The 12,076-nt window shown below is 43.9% G+C and overlaps 2 non-coding genes across 2 annotated transcripts; one reads left to right on the top strand and one right to left on the bottom strand.

Moving 5' to 3' along the window:
• Positions 1-4,128: 4,128 nt before the first annotated feature.
• On the top strand, positions 4,129-4,201 carry Trnak-uuu (transfer RNA lysine (anticodon UUU)). The gene has a single exon. It is a non-coding gene; the product is annotated as a tRNA-Lys (tRNA).
• A 407-nt stretch (positions 4,202-4,608) lies between these two features.
• Trnak-uuu (transfer RNA lysine (anticodon UUU)) lies at positions 4,609-4,681 on the bottom strand. The gene has a single exon. It is a non-coding gene; the product is annotated as a tRNA-Lys (tRNA).
• Positions 4,682-12,076: the final 7,395 nt, after the last annotated feature.

The raw sequence follows: 12,076 nt of genomic DNA, 5'->3' as shown, positions 1-12,076 counted from the left end.
AAAGAGCAGCAGCCTGAAAATTATTAGTAGGTGAAATTAAGCTCATGACACCTCTAACAGACCCCGCTGGGCCTGACATCACATGTGCGTAATCTCAGCAGTCCAGAGGGGGAGGACGGAGGGTGACGAGCCCAAGGCCAGACTGGGATAGATGAGACCCTGTCTCAAAAATAACACTAACAAACAAGGGAGAGAGAGCTGGCCCAGCCTAGAGCACTTGCTGCTCCTAGAGGACCTGGACCCACATCGGGCAGCACACAACTATCTGTAGCTCCAGTTCCAGGGCTTCAAAACCTCCTCTGGCCTCCTCAGGCATGTTCTCCACTTGGTGCAGAGACGAACAGGTACACATACACATATATTAAAAAATAAACTTAGAAAGGAACGGGAAGCTCCGTGCACGGAAACTCCATGCACAGAATCTGCGAGTTTAGCCTGCCCTCTAGCGGAAACGCGAAATCCGACTGTCAATGTGTGGAACAGCTTCAGGCAGCACCCAGGAAGGTGTGTGTGTGCCAGGCAAGGGCGGAGAGGGCACCTGGGATGGGGTTGTCACACAACATATGTGAAGCAGAGCCATTTCCTGCTGCCTCCGCTGGGCCCTCCAGTTTTGACGAGCCAGACTTCTAATAAAATAAAAGCGTTCTCCTTAGGCTGCTCCAAGCCTGGCCACCTCTCTCTCTACCTCCCTTCTGCCAGTAGTGGGTACAGCGTGTGCTCTTCAAGTTCCTTTCAGATTTGCCGTGTCCCTCCCCGCCACCCTGCTCAGTTTTGGCAATAGGAGATCTTCAATAAGCCGTTTACTGACTGGCCAACCCCATTTAGTCAGTTAAACTTGAAACTTCTGCCTTTATTCTCCAACAGTGAGGAGGCCTTTGGGTAGGAGAAACCATGCAAGTCTCTTTATGCCTGTTCCTCTCAGGCGGCCTGGACAGACACCATGTCCCTTCCTTCAAAATATGCCACACAAGGTGTAGTGTTCCACTGCTTTAATCCTAGCCCTCTGGGGGCAGAAGCAGGCAGATTTCTGTGAGTTTGAGGCCGGTCGGGTCTATATAGCAAGTTCCAGGCCACCGAGGGCTACAAAAATTCAGAGGTGTGATTCATCCCCACACCTCATGCATAGAGACAGAGCAAAGCAAGGAATGTTTTTCTTGCTTGATATACATCTGACTTTGTAGTATGAATCTTAAAGGGTCTTATTAATTAAAAACAAACCTGAGGCCAGTTATTGGGGTGAACACTGGAAGATCAGAGACTCAGAACAAGCCACAGCTAACCTCACCTGGCCAACTTCTCAGCTGATATTGTTTCCTCAGACTGGAAGTCTCTGTGTCCTCATATCCAAATGGCTCTCAGCGGAACTGTGCTGCTAGAAGCCTGAAAGCTTAACCAGCCAAAATGCTTCTTGTTTTTGGTCTTCACGCCTTATATATCTTTCCTTTTTACCATCACTCCCCGGGATTAAACGCTCTGGGATTAAAGGCATGTGTCGGGCTGGAGAGATGGCTCAGCTGTTAAAGGCTAGGCTCACAACCAAAAATAAGGCATGTGTCACCATGCCTGGCTCTTTCCAATGTGGCCTTGAACTCACAGAGATCCCAGATGGATTTCTCCCTCTGGAATGCTAGGATTAAAGGTGTGAGTGCTACTATTTTCTAGCCTCTGTATCTAGTGGCTGTCTGTTCTCTGACCCCAGATAAATTTATTAGGGTACACAATATTTTGGAGAACACAATACCACCACATGACTTGCTTAAGAAATATATCCAAATAATTAATGAATGAATGCCTGTTTGGCTCGTTACGATTTCTTCCATATGACTAGCAACTGCTTCAACTCCACTCTGATAATGTGGTTTTCTTATCAAAGGGCCAGGGTTAGAGTTTTCAGCAAGTCCTACTCCATTGCACCTCAGCTCGTGTATCTATTGCTGTGCACATTTCTTCAAAGATGTATTTCCTTCCATGTATGGTGTATGTGTGTTTGCCCGTGTGTCCGTATCCACCAGGTGCATGCAGGAGCCCCGAGGAGAACTGAGGAGGTTGTGGGATCCCCTAGAATTGGAGTTGCAGGCAGTTGCAAGCTGCCACGTGGGGTCCTATGCAAGAACTGACCTGCTCGTGACCACTGAGACGTCTTCTCAGCCCTTACTGTGTTTAGTTCTTTATGCTGATCGTGTCTGCTTCTAGGCTCATCTTTCCTAGGCTGCTGCTGGCTCCATGTCTGTCCTGTGTACTTCCTACTTCATAGGTAGTGCAGCGCCTGAACACAACAGTTTATCAGTACACCTTGGTTGAGTTCAATCATTTCTTGTGCATTCATTTTTTTCTTAATTACAAGTTTTTGTGTGTTTTTGTGGCAGAGGCGGGGGGGGGGGGGGGGGAGTGCATGCATACCAGTGTGTGGGAGTCTGTTCTCCCTCATGTTATCAGGTTCAGCGACAAGTACCTTTTACCCGCTCCTGGATTTAGAGGGTGTGCTGGCTAGTTATACATCAACTTGACGAAAACTAGAGTCAACTGGGAAAAGAAAATGTCAGCTGAGAAAATGCTTTCAGTAGATTAGCCTGTGGGCTAGCCTGTGGAGCATTTTCTAGATTGGTGATTGGGTGAGAAGGCGTAGCTCACTGTGGGCAGTGCCACCCCTGGCCTAGTGGTCCTGGGTGCTATAAGAAAGCAGACTGAGACCGGTAAGAAGGAGGAGGAGGAAGGGGGGAGGGGAAGGGGAGAGGGAGGAGGAAGGAAGAAGAAGAAGAAGAAGAAGAAGAAGAAGAAGAAGAAGAAGAAGAAGAAGAAGAAGAAGAAGAAGAAGAAGAAAAAAAACAGACAAACAAGCAGGGTGAGCAAGTCAAAGTCAATAAGGAACGGTCTCTGCATCAGCTCCTGCCCTGAGTTCCTGGCTTGACTCCCCCAGTCATGGACTGTGATATGGAAGCTGGAACAAATCTTTCCAAGTTGTGTGTGGACACGGCTTTTAACATAGCAATGAAAACCTAACTACGGCAGAAGGGGGTCTTAGAGGTCACCTGACTAACCCCTCGTGTATGTACAGACCCAGGCCTATTTAGGATCCCACAGTTGGCTGGTCACTATTCTTAAAGAACCACACAGTCCTAGGAGAGGAAATTTTCTCCAACCGAGGCTGAGCTATCTTGCTGTTGTTTGTGTCTGGAGCTTCAAGTACTGAGAAACAAAGGTGAACTCCCTATCAGTGTTGGACATTTCACAATCCTGTGCTCTACAACCCATGGATCAGATCTGGAAACTAATTACATTTTTAAGATTTATTTTATCTTTAATTATGTGCATATGTTAATGTCTCTGTAAGTGTGTGCCATGTGGGTGCCTGTGGGGTTCAGAAGGGCAAGTTGCTCACTCTGTAGACCAGGCTGGCCTCCAACTCAGAGATCCTCCTGCCCTGCCTCCAGAATCCTGGGTTTAAGGTGTGCTCCACCATATCCAGTTGATCTATTGACTTTTACTCTCAATACTACAGTTCGGTTCCCTTAGGTGTACAAATCTTGCTTTGGAAGAATTCCTTTTGGGAGTCTGAAAGAAGAAGAAAAGAAAAACTCAATCAAAGTGTAAAAAGTTTAAACTTTCTTTCTTATGATCTAGATTCAGAGCTGCTTTTTCATCCCCATTTAATTCTATTTTCCTGAAATAGTAGACCCTCTGGTCAGCAAATCCGGCCTGTGTGTTAAGGGAGTGTTTGATTGAACAGCTCCATCATTGGGAGAATCAAAGTATTATTTTTCATCTTTGGAAGAAATGGAATGTGGTTCAGAGAAATGAAATTAAGAGTGATAGAAGAGGAAAAGTGTAATAAAAAGATCATTAAATGCTGACATGTCAATGTGCACTTTGTCTATTTTTCTGTAATTGATTAGCATTTTTTAGAGAGTTTAGTAGATACTGGCAATTTATCAAACATCAAATATGAAAAGACTTTGGAAAACACATATATTAGGTGAATGGAAAAAAGGTGAGAAAGTAAATACTGATTCAATACATTTAAAACATACTTGATAGCTAACTAAAACCTAAGTCTAGCTTGCCGGCAGAGAAAAAGCAATGGGTTACCATTATATCAAGTAAATAGAGGAGAAAGGGAAGCCACAGGGCGCCCGGATAGCTCAGTCGGTAGAGCATCAGACTTTTAATCTGAGGGTCCAGGGTTCAAGTCCCTGTTCGGGCGGCTGGAAATTTTGAGTCAAGTCATGTTTAAATTTAAATAGTTTCAGAACATCTTAAAAGCTGTTAATTCTTAAGAAAAAGGGTGACTTTCAAGATACAGTTAGGTGTATTTTTCATAGAATTAAGGGAAGGAAAAGCACTGGCAAAACTTCATCTTCCACGCGTATGGAGGGCTGGGTACTGAGTGGGTGGGATGTTAAGTCCTCACCAGAAAGAATAACAGAAGACATAGATTAATTAGCTTGGGCTATTAAATTTGTACAATTTTAAGCGACCACTTCTCCTTCAACTGTGGTTAACAAAGTCCATAGGACAATGAGTATTCTTTCAAGAAACGCGTTATCTTTCCTAGGAAGAGGCTACTTCTCTTTCAACTGTATTTAGCAAAAATACAACGAAAAAGCTGAGCGCCCGAACAGGGACTTGAACCCTGGACCCTCAGATTAAAAGTCTGATGCTCTACCGACTGAGCTATCCGGGCTCTTGAGAGGCAGCCTTCCTACAGTGCTTTACATAAGAGTAAGGAACCTTGTGCAATTGTTCCTGTCTTCTCGCGAGAGTAAAAGCAGTCCAGCTTCTACTTCCAGTTGTGTCTCTGACATCACTGAGGTTCGTGTATTCCCGGGTTAGGGAGACTTTGATCTGTAAACTAATTACATTCGAAGCTCTGTCTGTAGTTGTAGTTTGTACTCTGAAGCTCTGTGTGGCCGTTGACACCAGCGGCGACAAAAAAAGCCTTGCAACAGGGTTGGAAAAAGGGAGTTTTCAGAGCGACTTCAAACATGCTGCTGTGCAGGGATGGGCTGAGCTGTGGAGTATAACACGGGGGGAGAGGAGGGGTGCTGAGTTTATCCTGTGACTCCCTGACCGCGTCCGGACGATTTTCCACCCTACACCACAGAAGGCACCAGCTGCGAGCCCTGGGGCAGAAGCCCGCCTGAGCCAGAGGGGGAGAGCTCGCCACCGCCGCGGAGAGATGCTGATCGTCTTCCTTAGCAACTGAGCACAGCTCTCTGCTGGGGAGCTGGCTCCAGAACGGGAGGGAGGATCAGGGGCTTTTGGCGGCCGGTTTTGCTTTCCCTTAATCGCTTTCGTCATTGTCCTCTGAGTGATGGCTTTGGTCTAGCAGCGCCACTCCCAAGAAATGTACCTTTATAGCGATGGGGGCTGCAGGCTAAGGCCTGCATCATGCTCCTTTTCCGGAGAACACTAGTTCACAGCAACTGGCCGCCACACCCACCCCTAAAACAGAAAAATTATAGAGGTGTGTAAAAGATCTGACTACAGAAGAGATAGTATTTGATTGGAAACGATATAAATGGCTATGTAAATTATGATTCAATTTTAATATAGATTTTTTTTTTTTAACAGAATCTCGGTTAACCCAAGGCCTGGAACTCCCTTGAGGCCAGTTTGGGCTTAGTGGTTAAGAATCCATACTGCTCTTCCAGTGGCCAAGAGTTCAGTTCCCTTCCCCCATACCCGTGACTCACAGTTGCCTGTAACTCTAGCTCCAGGCAGATCTAATGCCTCTCACCTCCCTAAGTACCTGCACTCATATGCACATACGTCCAGACATATACACACATACATAATTAAAAATAATGCAAAATTCTTAATTACCTCTGGGCTGGAGAGATAGCCCTGGTAGTTAAGGATACTGGTTGCTCCTCCAAGGACCTTGGTTCAATTCCCAGCACCTACATAGTAGCGTATAACTGTAACTCCATTCCAAGGGTATCTAATGCACTCTTTTGTCCTCTGCGGGCACCAGGCACGTTCTATACAGACACACATTCACCCACAACACATAAAAGTAAATTAAAAATACTTCTTTTACAAAGGCTTCAATGGTTATGTCAAATAGGAATATTAAGAGCTGTAGATTCGCATGTAGTTTATACATTCAGTAATGGAGCCATAACAATTATTTTCCACGTTGAAAAGCTAAAATTAAATTGCTTTGCAGCAACATGCACAAAATCAGTTCTAGGGGCTGGAGAGATGGCTCAGTGGTTAAGAGTACTGACTGCTCTTCCAGAGGACCAGAATTCAATTCCCACCACCTATATGGGAGCTCACAGCTGTGTGTAATTCCAGGATCCAACACCCTCACACAGATACATGCAGGAAAAACACCAATGCACATAAAAAAAAAATCAATTCTAAACAGGTTTGTTGTGGAATATTATTTTAAGATGTATTGCATTTGTTTATGCTGTGAAATCTTTGAGAGTTTTAGAAGAAAACATATCAGCACATGTTTCTTACTAAAGACAGAGAAAAGTCTCTTAAATAACACGTAAATAACTGAAAACATAAGGGAAATAGTATTAAATTTTACAAAATTTAATATATGTTCATTTTAAAAAAAAAACCCTTTAAATTGATCATAGTGTAACACATCTGTAATCCCATCCCCTGGGAGGTAGTGAGTTTGAGGCCAGTTTAAGCTACTTGAGTTCCTGTCACAAAAATAAATAAATAAATAAAACCGAAAACCAAACCAACCCAACAAAATACTTCTGTTTATTAAAAGGCAAAATGTAAAAAGTAAAAACAAGCTATGGGGGTGTAATCATAGTACACATAACCAAGGGTAGGAGCCCCATTATATGAGGCATTCCTATAAATTAGTAAGAAAAGACAAAAAAATGGGCAAAGGTTAGGAGTGGGAAATTCTTAGATGTCAACCATGGATCAGTAAATGTGGAAAAGCTCATGCCACTTGCTAGCTGGACTGTGAGAATCCGTCTTGGGACTGCAACTGCTCTCCTGCAGGCTCCTGCTAGTGCCAAGGCTGCAGAGAGGCTGCACCTGCTGCCCGTGGGCTGCGTGAAGTGGGCCCAGGGGCTGCACCTGCAGAGAGGCCCCCAACGCATGCCGCTGCTCTGCATGATGTGGAGACAGCCTCAAAACCAAGCGTAAACACGTGGTGTCCACAAACTTGGGCTTTGTTTTAACCGTGACCCATTTTCAACACTGCTTTCCCCATTGCAACTGATAAGTTACTGACTTAAAAAAAAAAAAAAGAAAAGGAAAAGAACATCCAGCTTTACTAAACAAGTCACTGTGAGTAATCGTTCACATATGTCAGGTTTTTGTATAATCTGCAAAGGCTAATGACGGGCCAAGACATGGAGCAACAGAACCCTTATGTCCTTGTATAATTAACCCTATAATTACTTTGCAGAGCACCCTGGCATTATCTATGGAGCTACACAGTATTGTCTGTGGCCTAATAATTTCCCCTAGAGCGTATAAGGAGACAAGCACTGCAAGGTCAATACAGCACAGTTTGTAATGAGCAATAGGAAAGTTTTTAACTTATTCATTGTGATGTTGGGAATTCTATCAACGGAGCAGTACATGCTAGTTGAGTCTCTACCACTGAGCTATAATTTCAACCCTTAAATGTTTGTGAAGAGAGGGAAGAAAATTAAAAATGGAACGCAGCTGGGTCTGGGAGCCCACGCCTGTAGTCTGAGCTAGTAGGGAGGCTGAGACAGGAACTTCCAGATTCACAACCAGCCTGAATAACACTGGGGAATTATCTCAAAATATTCACAATATTAATGTTAGGTGCTGCATCGTGCCGCCTGCACATTCCTGCTGATGTCCTCACCTCTGTCATCTTATGATGTCACTGTACTTGGAGACAATGCCTTTAACAGAGTGATTACTGGAAAATGAGGGCATAGAAGTGGGCCCTGATCTGACTAAAGGAGATCAAAAGCCAGGCAAGAGCCAGAGAGACAGGCAAAGGTGCTTGCTGCAGAAGCATTACCAACTCAGTTTGATCCCCAGATCCCATAGGAACCGACTGCCCATGGGCTCTTCTCTGACCCCCACAAGTTTGCTATAATTAAAAAAGTAAGCCAGGCAGTGGTGGCCACCTGGTCTACAAATCGAGTTCCAGGACAACAGCCAGGAATGTTGCACCGAGAAAACCTGTCTCGGGGGTGGGGGGGTGGGGGGGTGGGGAGCCTGGCATGGTGGCACAGGCCTTTAATCCCAGCACTTAGGAGGTAGAGGTAGGTGGATCTCTACATCTGAGGCCAGCCTGGTCTACAAACTGAATTCCAGGACAGCCAGGGCTGATACATGGAGAATCGTTGTCTCGAGAAAAAAATACAATAAAATAAAAGCACAGACAACACACAGACTAAAGGGTGACCCGATGTGCACTCAGCCAAAGGCAGCCAACTGCAAGCTAAGGAGAGAAAAATCAGAAAGAACCAAGTCTCTGACTTCCTCATCGTGTGGTTTAAGGCTCCAGAACTGAGAGGAAATGACCGTGAGCTGTGTAACCCCCCAGTAGTAGTTTGTTATGGCTACCCTGGAAAGCTAACACGGGTGCTCCACAGTTAATTCTGCTCATTGCCAAACAATAATATTACTGTACACCAGTAATTAACCCTAATGATGTGATTTACCACCAATGAACTTGAGGATGATGCGAAATAAGAGTGTAAGTTACAGGGCTGGCGAGATGGCTCAGTGGTGAAGGGCACTCACTGCTCCTGCAGAGAGAGGACAAGAGTTCCATTCCCAGCACCCACATCAGGCAGCTCACAACTGCCTGCAACTCCAAATCCAAGATCTGATGCCTTCTCTGGCCTCTGTGAGCACCTGAACACATGTGGCACACACATGTACACACACACACACACACACACACATAACAAGAAGAATATAAGTCTCAGTAGAACATTTAGAGCTTGATGCAACTATTAAAAAAAAATCAAATGTGTAAAATATGGGCCAGGCATGGTGGAGTAGGCCTTTAATCCTAGCACCTCAGAGCAGGGACAGACGATCTTTGTGAGTTCGAGGCCAGCCTGATCTAAATAGTGCATAGTAAAATCCTGTCTCAGAACACAAAACAAGGGGCTGGAGAGGTGGTTCAGCAGTTAGACAGTTGTGGTCTGTAACGTGGGATTCCTGGCATCCACATGGCAGCTCACAACGGTCTATAATTCCAGCCCCAGGGCATCAAATACCATGTTGTAGCCTTCACAGGCACCAGTCATGCATGCAGGCAAGACACTTATACACAAAAATAAATAAAAGTTAGGGGAAAACAGCCTTAAAAATAATAACCCAACTAAACAAAAATGCATAAAACATTTTAAAGGAATGTATACATGCATAAGTCCTTAAGATTGGTCCAGCAACGTGGCTGGGAGGTGGTGGCGCCCGCTTTTAATCCCAGCACTCGGGAGGCAGGTGGATCTCTGTGAGTTCGAGGCCAGCCTGGTCTACAGAGTGAGTTCCAGGACAGCCAGGGCTACACAGAGAAACCCTATCTCCGGGGGGAAAAAAAAAGATTGGTCCAGCAAGATGGTTCAGTGTGTAAATGCAGTTGCTGCTAAAGCCAGAGGACCTGAGTTTGAACCCTGGAACCCACATCATAGAAAGAGAAAATCGACCCTGATCTCCACACTCATACCTTCCCCTCATACACAAAATAGATAAAAAATTTAAAAATCCTGAACATCTAAAGAAATGCATGGAGCAAGTAAATGCCAGACTCAGGAAAATGATACTCTCTAAGTATGAAGCTGGGAGATGTCAGAGAAGAAATTTCTTTGTGTAGTTAATTACTGTTACGTAGGAAGAATGGTAAGGAAAAATTAGATTCATCTTCATATCTTTTTATATGGATGAGGGAGTTATCACTGTAGCTTTGTTTCAAAAAGGTTATGACCCAGGAGTTGTCTTCTAATTCTTTTAAAATCAAAAAGGGTCATAGAAAAGCCAGTTCATCCATTTTATTTTATAATTTGAGACACTAAAGATACATAACTTGGTAATGTTCTGGTTTCAGGAAACAGCTAGACCAGAAATCAGACTTCCTGTTTGTTTATGTCTAGAGTCTTCTTTGAGAAGGAAGTGGCAGATACTATGAACTTTTAAGCCCGTTTATATTTTGTTAAGTTTATTTGATTGGTAGAAATGGGAAATGGCATATTTATGGTTTATATCTTTGTTTTGTTTTGAGACAGGGTCTCTCTTGCTGTGTAGACCAGGCTGGCCTGGAACTCAGAGAGATCCTGTTTCTGCCTCTGGAATGCTGAGATTAAATGCATGTACCTCCTTGCCTAGCCATAGTTGACTTTTTATTGTAGTAAATCATTCAGTGAAGGCTTATGAAAAGCATAGAAAAGATGGAGATACATTGTTAGGTGTTAAGTACTGTTTAGGCAAGTTCATTGGTGGTTTGAGAACCAGGCTGGGGGCCAACCAAGATGGCTCAGTGGATAAGGGCACTTGCAAACAAGTCTAATGACTTGAGTTTATCCCTGGACCTACATGGGAGGAGGGGACAGATTTCCCATGTTGTCTTCTGATCTCAACATGTACAACATATCAGCAATCATGACGGGTAAGGCTCCATTTATTATTTATTTATTTATTTATTTATTTATTTATTTATTTATTTATTTAGACAGGGCCTTGAGTGATCTTCCTGCTTAGTCCTCCACCTCTTGGTAAGGCTTTAATTTTCTAAGCCATGCTCTGTTTGACACATTTATTAAGATTTTATTTTAAAAAGTTATTTATGGCTTGGCATAGTGGCACACACCTTTAATCCACTCAGCAGGCAGAGGCAGGTGGACCTCTGTGAGTCTGAGCCCAGGTCTACATAATGAGTTCTAGGACAGCCAGAACTACAAAGTAGGACCCTGTCTTGAAAAAAACAAAGTTATTTGTGGAGGCCCAAATTACTCAGGGTCAGAGAATCTGAGCTTGCTTTACCCAGCAGGGCTGCATAAGGGGATGATTTGATTACGGGCGTGGTTACCAGGTGTTTGGAAGGGTCTACACTTGGCTGTACGGTGTGCTTTGATCTAGCAAGGGAGAAGTCTTTTGCTCTGCCCATTGGCATTGTTATTAAAAAGCCCTTTTGAATAAACTTCTGGGCCTTTGGGTATTGATCCAGGCCCTCCCAAAGCTATCCTGTGTTTCTGTCTTTCCTCTCGTTGGCTTAGACCTATCATTCTGATATTTTCTTATCCCTATCTTCTCAAGAGTACCCAGGGTAAAGTGGGAGCAGGTACCCCACAATTATTTATGTATCTGGGTGTTTTGCCTGTATGTATGTCTGTGCATCACTTGTGTACAGTGCCCTCAGAGGCTAGAAGAGAGTGCTGGATTACCTGAAATTGGAGTTACAGATAGGTGTGAACCACCACATGAGTGCTGGGAATCAAACCTGGGTCCTCCTGAAGAGAGGCCACTGCTCTTAACCACGGAGCCATCTCTCCAGCCCCCTTATTAAGGCTTTAGATGAAGACAAATTGTGCTAATAAATATTTTGAAAAATAAAAAGAGAAAGGGCTGACTTTTTGGCTTGCACATGCACCAAGGTAACAACAGCTCATCCATAATTGGACTGACTACATTTTCTTTACCTGACAATCAGACTCTTTTACCAGACCAGTTTCCAGGTCTTTTCTTTCTTTCTTTCTTTCTTTCTTTCTTTCTTTCTTTCTTTCTTTCTTTCTTTCTTTCTTTCTTTCTTTCTTCTTCTCCTTTTTTGATATTTTGAGACAGGATCTTTTTTTTTTTTTTATAATTTATTTAAGTTTATCTTATGTGCATTGGTGTGAAGGTGTCAGATCCCCTGGATTTGGAGTTAGACAGTTGTGAGCTGCCATGTGGGTGCTGGGAATTGAACTCAGGTCCTCTGAATGAGTAGCCAGTGCTTTTAACCTCTGAGTCATCTCTCTAGCCCTCTTTCTTTCTTTCTTTCTTTCTTTCTTTTTTTTTTTTTTTAACATTTGAAACTCAGGCTTGAGCAATTGTCTTTATCTGCTGAGCCAGCTGGCTGACCCCCAGGTCTTTTTTGGAAGCCTCTAGGTCAGCTGTT

This window comes from Peromyscus maniculatus, chromosome 11 (assembly GCF_049852395.1).
Source record: "Peromyscus maniculatus bairdii isolate BWxNUB_F1_BW_parent chromosome 11, HU_Pman_BW_mat_3.1, whole genome shotgun sequence".
In the NCBI taxonomy this organism is placed as follows: domain Eukaryota; kingdom Metazoa; phylum Chordata; class Mammalia; order Rodentia; family Cricetidae; genus Peromyscus; species Peromyscus maniculatus.
Note: the sequence above shows the minus strand (reverse complement) of the source record. Positions and strands in the feature narration are given on the sequence as shown.